Below are 13,124 nucleotides of genomic sequence, written 5' to 3'. Positions count from 1 at the left end.
ACGGTCAACTGTACTTCTTATACCGCGGACGACAATACAAGACCGTATGAAAAAGGACTTGAAAGTTAGGTCATTTCGTCTGATGTTCATCAATGAATTGTCAGATGCAGACATGGAACGTCGCGCTGCATCCTGCCGGGCTTTATTAAAAAATTCCTCGCTGCAGTGCACCGTGGAAAGGTGCTTTTTACTGACGAATGTGTAATCTGTCGCAGTTCGCGTGCCAGAAATGTGTTATTTTGGGCGAAAGAAAATCTTTATTACGCGAAAATGTTTTGTTATTATCTTTATTACGTGCGGTAGAAAGAAAGATTTTCTTTCCACCGCACGATATGAGCATTTTTATGATATGAGCTGAATTGCCAGCTCGTTATTTGTTTGGTCCTTATTTTTTTGACGGGCCACTGAATGCACAAACTTATTTAGAGATGTTGGAGGCACGGTTAATACCACAACTTCCAGACAAGGATCTCAAAAAACGAGTATGGTTGCGGCAAGATGGAGCACTTGCACATTTTGCTCTATCAGTCCGCGCGTTTCTTCTGAATTAAAAATTTCCAGGACGTTGGATTGGCCGCCGTACTCCAGCGTCACCAACTCCATTATTACGGTCACCACGGAGTCCTGATCTCACCACACCAGACAATTCATTATAGGAGATTATCAAGGCACACCTATCTGCACGTCGCTACACCATAAATGAAGAACTGTGTGATGCTGTGAGGAACACCTTCCATAACATAACACCAGAAATGCTCCGTCACCTGTCACAGAGAACGTGGCGATGTATAGAATTGTGCGTGCAACATGGCGGTGAACACACAGACCCACTGGACCGTTAAAATTAATACTACGTATAAAGTGAGTAAACAAAATAATTCATTATTATATGGCACTTTTTATTTATAACTCATTACAAATTTTTAGTTCTAACTTTAGGCGGACTTCACGGCCACCTGTTCACCCTCCTGCCTCCTTCGCTTTAACAACCGGTCGAGGGCTCCCGTACTTTTAGGCGACTTGATAAGCACCCTGGTCGTCCTATGTTTCAATATTACAAAGGGCCTTCCTCTTTCCTGTGGCTTCAATGCAGGTTCACTTCACACCTAACAGAAGATTTTTGTAAACTCTCTCTAGGTTAAAATTCTTGTAATTCTTCCTCCATTCTAGCGGGCTATACGAAGGAGGAGGCCGGTGTGGTTATCCCAATATACATTTTTCTTAAGCCAGAGAACAGAAATATCAATACTGTAACACGAATAAAAGTTGCCATCAAAAAGATACACCGTTAGTAGTGCCTAGATTGTAGTAATCGCTAGTCATTAGAAGTCGGGAAGACGGTAGTAGTCTCTAGGAGTCGCAAGTAGTATTAACCCATTCACTGCAGGAAGTTTTTCAGTAAATGTAAATGTTTTAATGTATTGGCGGAAAAGTAAACGTCCATGCTATAGTATTAATGATTCATCTAATGATAACTGTTGCGTAAGATAATAAATTTCAGATATTTTATTATTAAAGTACGAAATGAAAGGCCGAACCTTTTCTAATCTGTCAGTCGCTTCATGTGTACGCGAATCATTTGCTGAATTGAAGTGAAGTGTTTTCAGTATTAGCAAAAATATCTATTTCTCGACATTTTTTTTTTTAAATTGTAATTTGAAACAATGGATCTGTCCTCCAGTTTATTTTTAAAATTTCCATGTGAAATAACAAGCCCAAAAATATTTTTAACTCATCTTTAGTTATATCTGTCCATTTTGCAATACGTGAATGTTCTGTCATTCTAGAAGAAAGAAAAAGTCTTAACATGTAGATTTCTTTCTCTTATAATTAAAGTCGTAAAATCTATTATCAAACAGAACATTGAAAAAATACAAGTTTTACTTTCTAAATCACAAAGTAAACCACTATTTCCAGTAAATGTGATAGACTGGATCAAAGGCTGATCTGACCATAAATCACATGTGGAACTAGTTTGAACTTAGACTGACATATCTTGTAGAAGCAACTGACAAATATCATGCAAATCAGGCGTGTTTCGACCATTAGAGTAAGATGTCTCTAAATTATCTTCGCTAGATAAATTGTAAGAAGGGTTTACAAGTTCCTTGTTAGTTAATTCATTTTCAGAAAATTCACTTTCGGATAACAAATCATTAAGAAGCTTTTCATTTTTGTTCTCAGGTATTATTTCGCGTGAACAATTTGGCTGATTGTCAATTTCGAGTAAGAATATTTAACAGATAAAAAGAATTACTTACACCCATGAATCTTCAAAACTAATAAAAAAGCAACTAATAAACTTAATAAAATAAAAAAACTAATAACATATATATAAAAAAGAATAAAAATCTAACCCAAAGATAAAACAAGTACACAATACCACACCCAAACGCTTCTGTCTCACCAGTGAGACTTCAAATAGCCTTAGACCAAAACCACACGACATCTAGTTAGAAAAGACATACACAAATGCAATTATAATAAATTTAGTAGGATTAGGTCCCAATAGATCGGGTAAAGTAACTTAGAAACGAGAGAATTTTCACCAGTGAGACGGGAGCAGTTTTGAAGGATCAGTAACCGTCTCACGGGTGAGATGGTGGCAGCCAATGGGTTAACTAGTAGACGTTAAATAGTCGCTAGTCACTAGTAGTCGCGAGTATTCGCTAGTATTGACTAGTCGACAGAATTCGCGAGCAGTAGGGCGCATTTGTTAGTAGTCGCTAGTACTCGCTATTAGTTGCGAATAGTCTTTAGTTGTCGACAGTCGTTAATAGTCGCCAGTATTCGCTGGCAATCGCGAGTAGTCAGTAGCCGTTAGGAGTCGCATGCAGCAGTCGTTGAAAGTCTCTAATAGTGGCTAGTTTACGCTAGTAGTATCTAAGGGTCGCGAATAGCCTCTATTAGTCGCTAACAATCGCAGTTAGTTAGCTAGTACTACTCGCTAATAGCTCGAGTATTCGAAAGTTGTCACTAGGAGTTCCTCATAATCGTTACTATGAGGAACTAAGTCTCGCTACTAGACTCTATTAGTAACGATTAGTCGCAATAGTCTCTAAGAGTCTCAATGATTCACTAGTAGTCGCTTGTTGTCAATAATAGACGCTAAAAGTTCTGAGCGGCTAGTAGTCGCTAATATTTGTTAGTAGTCGATAAGAATAGCAAAGAAGTCTCTATCAGCCGCTGGATATATAATCGCTAGTAGTCGCAAAAATTCTCTATTACTGCCTACTCACTAGTAAGCGTTTAAATTTTTGTAAGTACATCCATCCATAAAACAAAGTTTTTTAACCTTTAGCCCCTCTCCCAAAACTAGAATTCCGTAGATTGCAGATTTTACCTAATTAAGCGCCCTAATTAAAAGCAAAGTCAATTTTTAAAACTTTATTTCATTTTTAAGAAAAAGAATAACACAAAAAATTAACTTAATTTATAACACGTATAGTTAGGTAAAAATAATTTATGGTAAAAAAGTCGGCCTTCGTGGCGCGAGTGGTAGCGTCACGGCCTTTCATCCGGAGATCCCGGGTTCGAATCCCAGTCAGGCCTGGCATTTTCACACACACACTACAAATCATTCAGCTCATCATCTGAAGCATGCCTAACAGTGGACGCGGAGGTTGAAATAAAAAAAAAATTATAATAAAAAAAGTGGAATATCAGATTGTAAGACAACAGGTTATTGGAGGACCAACAAAACAACGAGGTATAAATTTTATTGGTAACATAATAATGAAAATAAGCATATTAAAATATATATATAATCAAAAAATCGAAATTAGGTAGACTAGAATTCTGTTAGCCTTACTAAATACTTTATTAGGCACGAAAAATTCTACGGATTAGAGGATTAGAGAAGTACTTTGTAATAACAACGAATTTTCATAAAAATAAAAAAAAATAAAATAAATAAAAAAAAAAATAAATAAAAAAATTGTTACTAGAAACCTCCGTTAGTAGTATGTAATGTATTCATTTTCTATAGCAGATCTTAAAAACAATTTTAGATTTTTTTTTAACAGATTGATTTCACAATGCGTCAATAAAAAGCCCCTCCAAGTATTTCTACAACGGCAGTTGATAATTTTAAGTGATTTAAACTAGGGAAAAAACTAAGTGATCATCTTTTCAGCTATTTTTCTTTAAATTAGCTGCAGGCTCAAAAATATATAAGCAAAATACAGTTCTATTTTCTCCATAATAAATACACATTAAAATTATTACGAGTATGAACAAAATTATACGAAGTTTAGTGTCTACTTAAGAAACTGTTACATGCCTCCTCCACATCCAATGTATCAGCTTTAACGTTGGGTTTAAGCTGGTTGTAAACAGTATTAAAAAAAAATTTGTGTTAGGTAAACGGTTACGTTGCTGTTTATGCGTAGAATATAAACGTAAAGAAAAGAATGGTTAAAATTATATATAAAAACTAAACAGAATGCAACCAAGTTTTCTTAACTCGTTAGACGTGAACTAGCAGAACAAGGGTAATTGGCGTGACTGTTAATTTCCTGAAAGATGACCCCACACAACAAAACAACTGACGACCTTTCTTTACGCCCGATGTTACTACTTAACATTGTAATACCTTTCTTAACAAAGAAGAGAAAGTTTAAAAAAAATTACATATAATCCTATTACACGCACATTAAAACCTAACGCGATATGTAATAACCGATAATACAATTAGGGTCAAATATTTTAATGTGAATTCTACATCAAAATAAGATTAACATTTTGCAATATTAATTATCATAAATTTAGTAAACATCATGTTAAAAAAATTACGAATAACTTAACAAAGACTTTACCTTTATAAATATTCAATTTTTTTCAATGCGTAATAAACAATGCAGTGTTGTTAACTATCTGTACTAACTTCCTGCTAAGACTAATCTTTAAAACAAAATTGCTTATTCTAACAAGGACTGAAGAGTTTTAATTCGACAATAATTGTTAACGTTATTCTTATAGAATGCACCTATTAAAGAAAACAATTAAGGAATCTATGAGTTTCCATCAATTAAGCTGAGGTGTTTTTATTATTTTTGGGTAAAAAATGACAAGAAAATAAAAATTTCGAGGAGAATCTTCAGCGTAGCGTAGTAAGATCGTAAATTAACAACGTTAAAGAAAAACAAAAAACTACGACTTCTAATTTTAATTGTTTTATATGCAAAAACTTTACCACTGGTATTTGTAGTAAAAAGACCTGACGATATGAATGGATAATACGTTAGGCTATAAAAATCTTAAACAAATCCAAATTTTCGAGAATCGCTTTAATTTTCCTACATGCCCTAAAAATTTGTGATAAGTATAAAATAACCCCTGATAAAATATGTGGATTAATATTAGTAATAGTATTATAGTATTACTTTACTCTTTTAAGACAAAATGACAACGTGTTTTACGCAAACACTTTATAAAGGAAGTCTTTAATGAAACATTTAAAAGAGAATCCAATAGTTTAAATAAGAAAGCAAGCACACACGTTCTTACTTTTGTATATAAATGTCACAAAATTAGTTTTTTAGTGGCGTGGTGGTAATGTTTCTCCTTTTTATCCGAAAGTTCCGGATTCCAGTCCGGGTGTCAGGTATGAAATTTTTCACACGTTAAAATTCATTATCAACCATCGCTATCTGTTTTAAGGTTTCAGTCTGCTGTTACGGAATAAGTAAATAATGATTACAATGTAAATTATTCAGAATGTTGATTCAAGTTTACTAATTTCTTCTTTCAAACATTTATGTGCCCTGGTCAGCCTAAGAAATTTGGTAATTTCTCCCTTTAAATATTTGAATTAATAATAAATTAATTGAAACAGATTTAAATAAATTAAAAAATAACTTTATTTAAATATTTATGTTTTTACACTGATCAGAAATTTTTTTACGGTAACGTAAACAAACGATTATGTGACCTATTTCAAATTTTAATCGCATTAAATCGTTTTAGGAACTATAAATTAAATAATTATTTACTTCACTTTTAGATTATATTCAGGTACTAGTAGATACCCCGGTATGAGTATAATTCTAAAACCTAACTTAATACGTTTTCAATTGTATCCAAAAAAATCATTTAAATCGATGCGCTGTCCTCACCGCTGAGGTGCTACGAAATCAATAGTGACGGTGAGCGAGGATGTTCACCAAATCGTATGGGAACGGTAAAGACGAACAAACGTTTGACTCTTCCCTAGTTCAACGCAACGCTTCTCGTCGCGTCGCCATCGGTGAAAAGCTACGAGAAGCGACGTTGTGTCTCGTTGCGGAGCAACGAGACACGCGAGCTCCGATTTAGTTAAACTGCATATAAGATTACCTGACGAAATAATTTCTTCTCCCGCAAACCGACATCTTTTAGTCTTTCTTGAATTACACACGAAATTAAATTGAAAGGCCTGTTCGACTGGAACCTCTCTTTTTTAAGTTTGCAAAAATTACAGGAATTCCTTTATAACCAGTAAAAGGCGTTAAATCGAAGGATGCAAAGGATATTACCAGGCAATATTTTTAGTCCCTATGTTAAGAACACATCAGAGGTCCGCAGCCGTATTAAATTTTCCATGTAATAATCTTCTAAGGGTATTATGGCAAAAACTGCATATTTTCAAGAGCCATTTTCTTTACATGGCATGAGATACAAACAAATATTCTACAGGAACACCCCATGTATATTTACTGACGTGATCTTAACAGTTAATTTAAGTCTCGGTATATTAACAAGCAATATACCTATTTAAAAACTTGGATAAATAACTAAATATTAATTTGATCCATTTCTTAAAGAAAAATAATAAAATTATTACTTAAAATATTAAACAAAACCGTTATTAATAAATTGGAAAGCGGATATAATCAAGCTTATTGTATCTATATTATTCAATCGCGTTATATTTTTTATGATAGTCTGAAGTTTAATAACCTCAAAATAACAGTAGAAAAATAAGGCTGGTTCATTTATTCCCCAACACTTTTTTTGTTGACCTACGCAATCTACTTAATTTCTCTTCAATAAAATATCCCTTTTCTTATTGACGTACGGCATTTCTGGACCGACGGCATTCCGATTATTGGCCATTTTCAAGTAATAGCTAATAGCATAAAATTAAATAAGCTGTACTAAATATGAATACTAATGAAAAACAATCGTTATTATGTCGTATATTAAGTGATATTGTTAATAAAAATATCGTCAAGTATTCTAGGCCAGTACGATCTATGAAAACTTTACAATAAAAAACTTTTACAAGACAATCATATGCCAGTAACGGTTCACAATAGTAGCAATTTAGTCTACGTGATCGTAACAATACTTTTCTCTCTGTAGTATACGGAGCAATTATTTTAAAATAATTTCTTTAAATAAATCAAAACTTTGTCCCGTTACTAACATAAGTTTAAAAAATTAATAATTTGTGAAAAAATAATACTATCAAATAGCAGCTGACACGGATTACCGGTGGTTCCGAAACGAGCTCTCATTGGGAAAGGGCAATGGAAAAAATAAGTTATTAGGCAGTTAAACAGATATAATTAAACATTTATTTCTGTGCGTTTCACGCGATCTTTGTCAGATTAAAAGGAAATAAAAAGGGTACTATCTCAGTTGTTATAGAGAAACTTCTGTAAAAATATAATTGTATAGATTAATAGAGAAGAGATCAGGGAATTAGATCACGTTACCGTCTTGTCTTATGAAAGTGTTATTAAACTTCAAAATAATCGGCAAAGATTTAACGCGACTAATAAAAGTTACATCACCTTAATTAAAAAAATAAATAAAAGAAAAATCCTAAATAGTTTTAACTATTTTCAGAATTATTTTTAATAGTAAATAATTATCCAGATAATATATTAATGAAGGATGTACTTATTAAATGAATACCAATAATTTTATGTAAAAACTGAAACCTAAACATGACATGACAAGAATAATTTTTTAATATTATACATCCGGACTTTCATTACGTACACGTATAAATAAATTATCAGTGCATTTACATAAAATAAGAGCATGATTTGCAGTTTAATATAATTCTTGCCTACATAAGCGTTATTTGAAACACTGTAATTTTACACTTAAAATGTTGATAACTATCAACCAATTTCTTAAAGAATTTTGACCGTTTACAATTAGCAACAATCGAAAAGAAAAAAGTTAATAGTTTACAAATTCTGATATCTGTCATAAACAAATAAGAAATAAAAATCGTGATTTCAAAACGAGTTATAAACCTCAACTACTATACTTGGTAGTTTCAGAGCGATTAATCCTGACAATTCCTGGCATATGAACCTTAAAAAACAGATTCCCATTAACACAAAATAAATGCAAGTATACAAATTAGATTTCATTCTGGGTCCTACAGTGTCATCGTACATAAAAATCAGCTGATCAGCGACGATCGTAACCACTCGACCTCGTACGGAACAATTCGTAGTATAAAAAAGTCAGAAGTTACAATAAGATAATATAATGACTACACGAATTATTAATAAATTTATGTGCCATAACCGTAATTGTTGTAGGCGACCTGAACGAATTAAATGCCATCCGAAAATCACATAGCTAATCTCAAGAACAAGATCTCACCCCAGTCTTCAGTGAGAAGACAAGTGGTTTCCCATTTCTTTTTCACCGAGCTAAATTTAAGTCCTACGAAATACAAGCAATATTCAGTATAAGTAACACAGGGTGTCCCATTTAAAACGCAACCCAATCTTATATTGGTAGGTATTGAAATAATAAAAAGGCATGTGTAAATGTAAATGTAATTTTTATTATTACCATCCATTACCTTACATTTAGAGTAAATGTTGGAAGTGACCGCCATCTTCTTGAATACAAGCTTCAATTTTTTTTACAGCGTTTCTTGCAACTTTTTTCAAAGTTTGTGGCTGGATATTTAATACAGCTTGTTCAATATTAACTTTCAATTTTTCAAGTGTTCGTGGTTTGCTGCTGTAGGCTTTTTCTTTGAGGTAAATAATTCCTCAACGAAATCAGAAGTTGAACCTGCGTAGTGCGATGTCGCACAGTCATGTTGTAGCCAACTGTGTCTGTCTTCCTCTTCCAAGAGTGCAATGAGCTGAAATAAAATATCCTGATATCGTTCTGCATTAATGGTGTACTCGAAAAAAATAGGACCGATATTTTCTTCCGCGATATCGCGCACCACACGTCCAACTTCTGCGGGTGTAATTGTTTTTCGTGATAAACGTGGGAATTTTCAGCACTTCAAATTCTGTTTTGGCTGTTTACGTAGCCATCCAAATGAAACAGTGCTTCATCTGTGAAAAATAACGAATCCGTAACATTAATTCCCTCACGCACCCAATCGACGGAACCACTGACAATATTGTAGCCGTTTTTCTTTGTCGGGCTCAAGAAGTCGATGAACCGTTTGAATGCGATAAGGTCGTAATTGTAGTTGTTTGGTCGCCCGATTAACAGTTGATTTAGACAAATTAATTTCAGCAGACAAACGTCTGATCGATTTATTTAGCGAGGCGAGTAATCGGTCTTTGATTTCAGTGACTGTATCTGTATTCAACACTGACCCAGATCTTTTGTGTTCCTTGTTATTAACAGAACCGGTCTCTCTAAATTTCGCAACTAACCTTAATACTGCTGTTTTGTAAGGAGCTGGTTTATCTGGGTACTTATGGCGAAAAAAATCTTGCACTGCAACCACTGATTTCGTACTGAAGTACGACTCCACAATGAAAACACGTTCATCTAGCGAAAACACCATCTTGTCTCTAACAATACACTGAACGTTATGATTGCATTGTTGTTACTATCGGTAGTGTTCTACTGCGTCACCGCGATGTTCAGATGTTGGACGAATCCATATAATAGAGTCCATATATAAGGAGTAGGGGAGTAAGCTTGACTTTTGAAATTTCATGGATGAGTGATTGATGGGTTGAGTATTATATGGGACACCCTGTATTTATACTCTGTTCGCAAGGAATAGTTGTAAATGCACCACCACCATTTTTTTAAATTTTATACTGTAAATTAGATTTTTCGGTATTAATCACGAATTAAGACATTTTACTTCCTCCTCCTTAATGCATGACGCTTTTATTACATTGTACAGTTACAATTTTTTAATCATATCATAACTTTACATTTAAAGATTCCCGCACTGTTTATTTATATATTTAGTTTTACAGCAGATTCGAATTTTATTTTAAGGGTTTACCCTTTGTTATAAAGATGATAAAATATACTATTTTGATACACGGTGATAATAAATCATCTGCTTATTTACCGTAAAAAAATTAGTAGTCACGAATCACGAACAAGATAGTACAGTTACTTACTTATTGTCCATTAAGAAATCATCATTAATTTACTTAGAAATTAAAAATAAATCTTTAAAATTATTCTCCACCGTAAAAACTTATTTTCTAAAACCAGAGCGTACTTTTAATTTTTTAGATGAAGGTAGAGATCGGGAAGAAGAGTACGGAAAGTAAATTCTTGAGCCGGAACGAATCTACGGTTCAAACCGCGACGATAATGGGATACGGTTAATAACTAGGAGTTACGTGGCACCAAATAAAATTAACTAATAAATTTGTTAAATCACAATAAAATCTATTCCTGTAATTTTCTTTACTACGTTACCGCATTTCTATTCAAACTGAACAGTAATTTCTAACCGCCGAACCACAATAGAACGATTTAGCTACCTCAACAACAGAAGTCAGACAAATACAAACGTAAGGAAAAAACCCATCGGTAAACTTTCGCGTTTATGTATTAAGAATCAATATAATAAGATAAATTGTAAAGAGTAAAATTACAACAAAAAAAATACTTGAAAAAAGTACAAAATATGTTATGTCACTACCCATTCTCCTACAACAAAATTAAAAAAAAAAAAAACTGTTCGTGGAAGCTCCACAGAAACTTTAACCGGACATGGCCACCTACAAAGCGCTATCAAATGTGCATAAAATTTTTGAGCACTAACAAAAAATTCTAATCTAAATCAAAATTGGTAATCATTTAAGTTTAAAAAAATCTGAAAATTTCATTCTGGCCGAAATCGATGATTTGTATTTCGATTACTATTCTGCTCAAAAGGATGATGCCGCGTACAATATCTTGATCTATAATGTCAATACTTTCAAAAAATACAACTAACAATTTAAAAATAATTTTTTCGATTCAAGGACCCTCAAAATGAATTTTCAGCTCTACGGTCAATGAACATTCACTTTACATTTCACACTGAGGTAGAACAAAATAAAAAAACCATTAAAGAAAAATTAAAAGAAATAAGTTCGTGTATTCATCATCAAAATTAAAATGCAAAACAAAAAAGAGAGGAATAGCTAGGCTAACAAAAACAATATGTAAGAAAAATATTCAATATGAAACATACTTACGATAAGTTAAAGAGTTTTTATAAATACCGAAAGGTATTAACAAAATATAACTAATAAAATTAGGATGGTATGCTTGGAGGAGGGGAATGTAAGCCGCCTGCCTTCTTTTTACCTACCGATTCAATTGCAAATTTATATTCAACAAAATGATGTTTATATAATGTTATTCGTTGTAATCTAAACCCACCTTTTTTCTGTTTTTACTCCGGTAATCACCGTCAGCTTTTTCTTAAGAGGATGATATGCACGAGTGTGAACTGTAATCTTGTACAGTCTCAGGTCGACCATTTCTGAGATGTGCGGTTAATTGAAACCCAACCACCAAAGAACACCGGTATAGAAGATCTAGTATTCAAATCTGTATAAAAGTATCTGCCTTTATTTGAACGTTGGAACTCTCGACTTCGAAATCTGCGGTTTTACGAAGACGCGTTCAGCACTAGACCAACCCGGTGAATCTAAGCCCTCCTGGATGCAACGAAATTAACATAGGTTCGAATGATAACAATATAAATCCGTCTAGACACACCGATCCTAATACAATTATACTGGCTGAGGAATGTGGCAGCCCTTAAACATTTAGAGTAATAAAACTTTAACGGTGTGTCCACAAGTTTTTTTCCCTCTAACTCGACTCATGTGTACACATGCCTAAGGGTATTTAATTTATATCCAAATTCAAGAACAGACACGGGCGTACCAGTAGAATTGCAACTAGAAAAAAAATGGATATGAGATAAATATTTAAAAATGACCACGCTTTAACACGTTTCCTACATAATATGCAGGTCTAAATACCATAAATAATAACTATGTTAAGTAGTTAACATAATAAAAGTTCCCTTAATTTATGGTCGGATCTCCCAGAAAATATTTTTTGCTTTTTCTACTAACAGTTTATCTCTTAGAAGATAATTGTGAAGTATATTTATTTCTATGCACGTTTCATATTCTTAAACAGTTTCAAATGAAAAATCTATAAAAAAAACCCGGAAGTTTAGTTTTAATTTTATGCAGTTTTAAGTTTTGTAGAGGCAAATACTACAGATACACTGAAACGATACTGGGAGTTATTGGTATTAAAGAAGCGACCAAATTTTATCGTATAATCCAAATCTTCCCGTAAAAAGTCACGATTATGGTTGATGTTACTTCCGTATCATTACGATTAAATGAACACGATGATATAAACAAATATAACTGTCCGCATCCGCACCATGAACCGTAGCTTGCGACAGAAGAAATTAGCAGATACAGTAGACCGTGCTTCTGATAAAATGAATTCATTAAACATCACCTATAAATAGTTAATAAGCAGTGAAAACATCGCATTTATTTTAATCCTTCCGCCAATATTTTTAATTTCACTGGGCGACAGCACTCGCATCACAGTCTGAATTAGCGGTGTGTATAAACAATAGCACGAAAGTTAACGGCAAAAAATAATTGTATAAATTAAAGTTCCACTTACCATCAATTTTAAAATATATTTTCAAGTACTTTCGGAGTTGCTTCTCCATCATCAGGGATTCCTTATAAGATGTTAATTCAAAGTTCCTATGTCATAATTATAATTATATTTAAATTAAAATTGTTACGTTCATAATAATCGCTCGTCATGAAAAAAAAATTATATTATACATATTTAATTTTTATATTTATTTATTATTTTTTCATTTCTTGACGACCGACTATTATGAA

The 13,124-nt window shown here is 33.0% G+C and overlaps 1 protein-coding gene across 6 annotated transcripts in view; it reads right to left on the bottom strand.

Moving 5' to 3' along the window:
* RhoGEF2 (Rho guanine nucleotide exchange factor 2) overlaps positions 1-13,124 on the bottom strand; it is a 1,010,441-nt gene that overhangs the window by 946,159 nt on the left and 51,158 nt on the right. The gene's annotated exons all lie outside the window — the stretch shown is intronic.

The sequence above is a fragment of the Lycorma delicatula genome, chromosome 2 (assembly GCF_047948215.1).
Source record: "Lycorma delicatula isolate Av1 chromosome 2, ASM4794821v1, whole genome shotgun sequence".
Taxonomy (NCBI): Eukaryota; Metazoa; Arthropoda; class Insecta; order Hemiptera; family Fulgoridae; genus Lycorma; species Lycorma delicatula.
The sequence above is the reverse complement of the archived record's forward strand: the minus strand, read 5'-3'. Positions and strand labels throughout refer to the sequence as shown.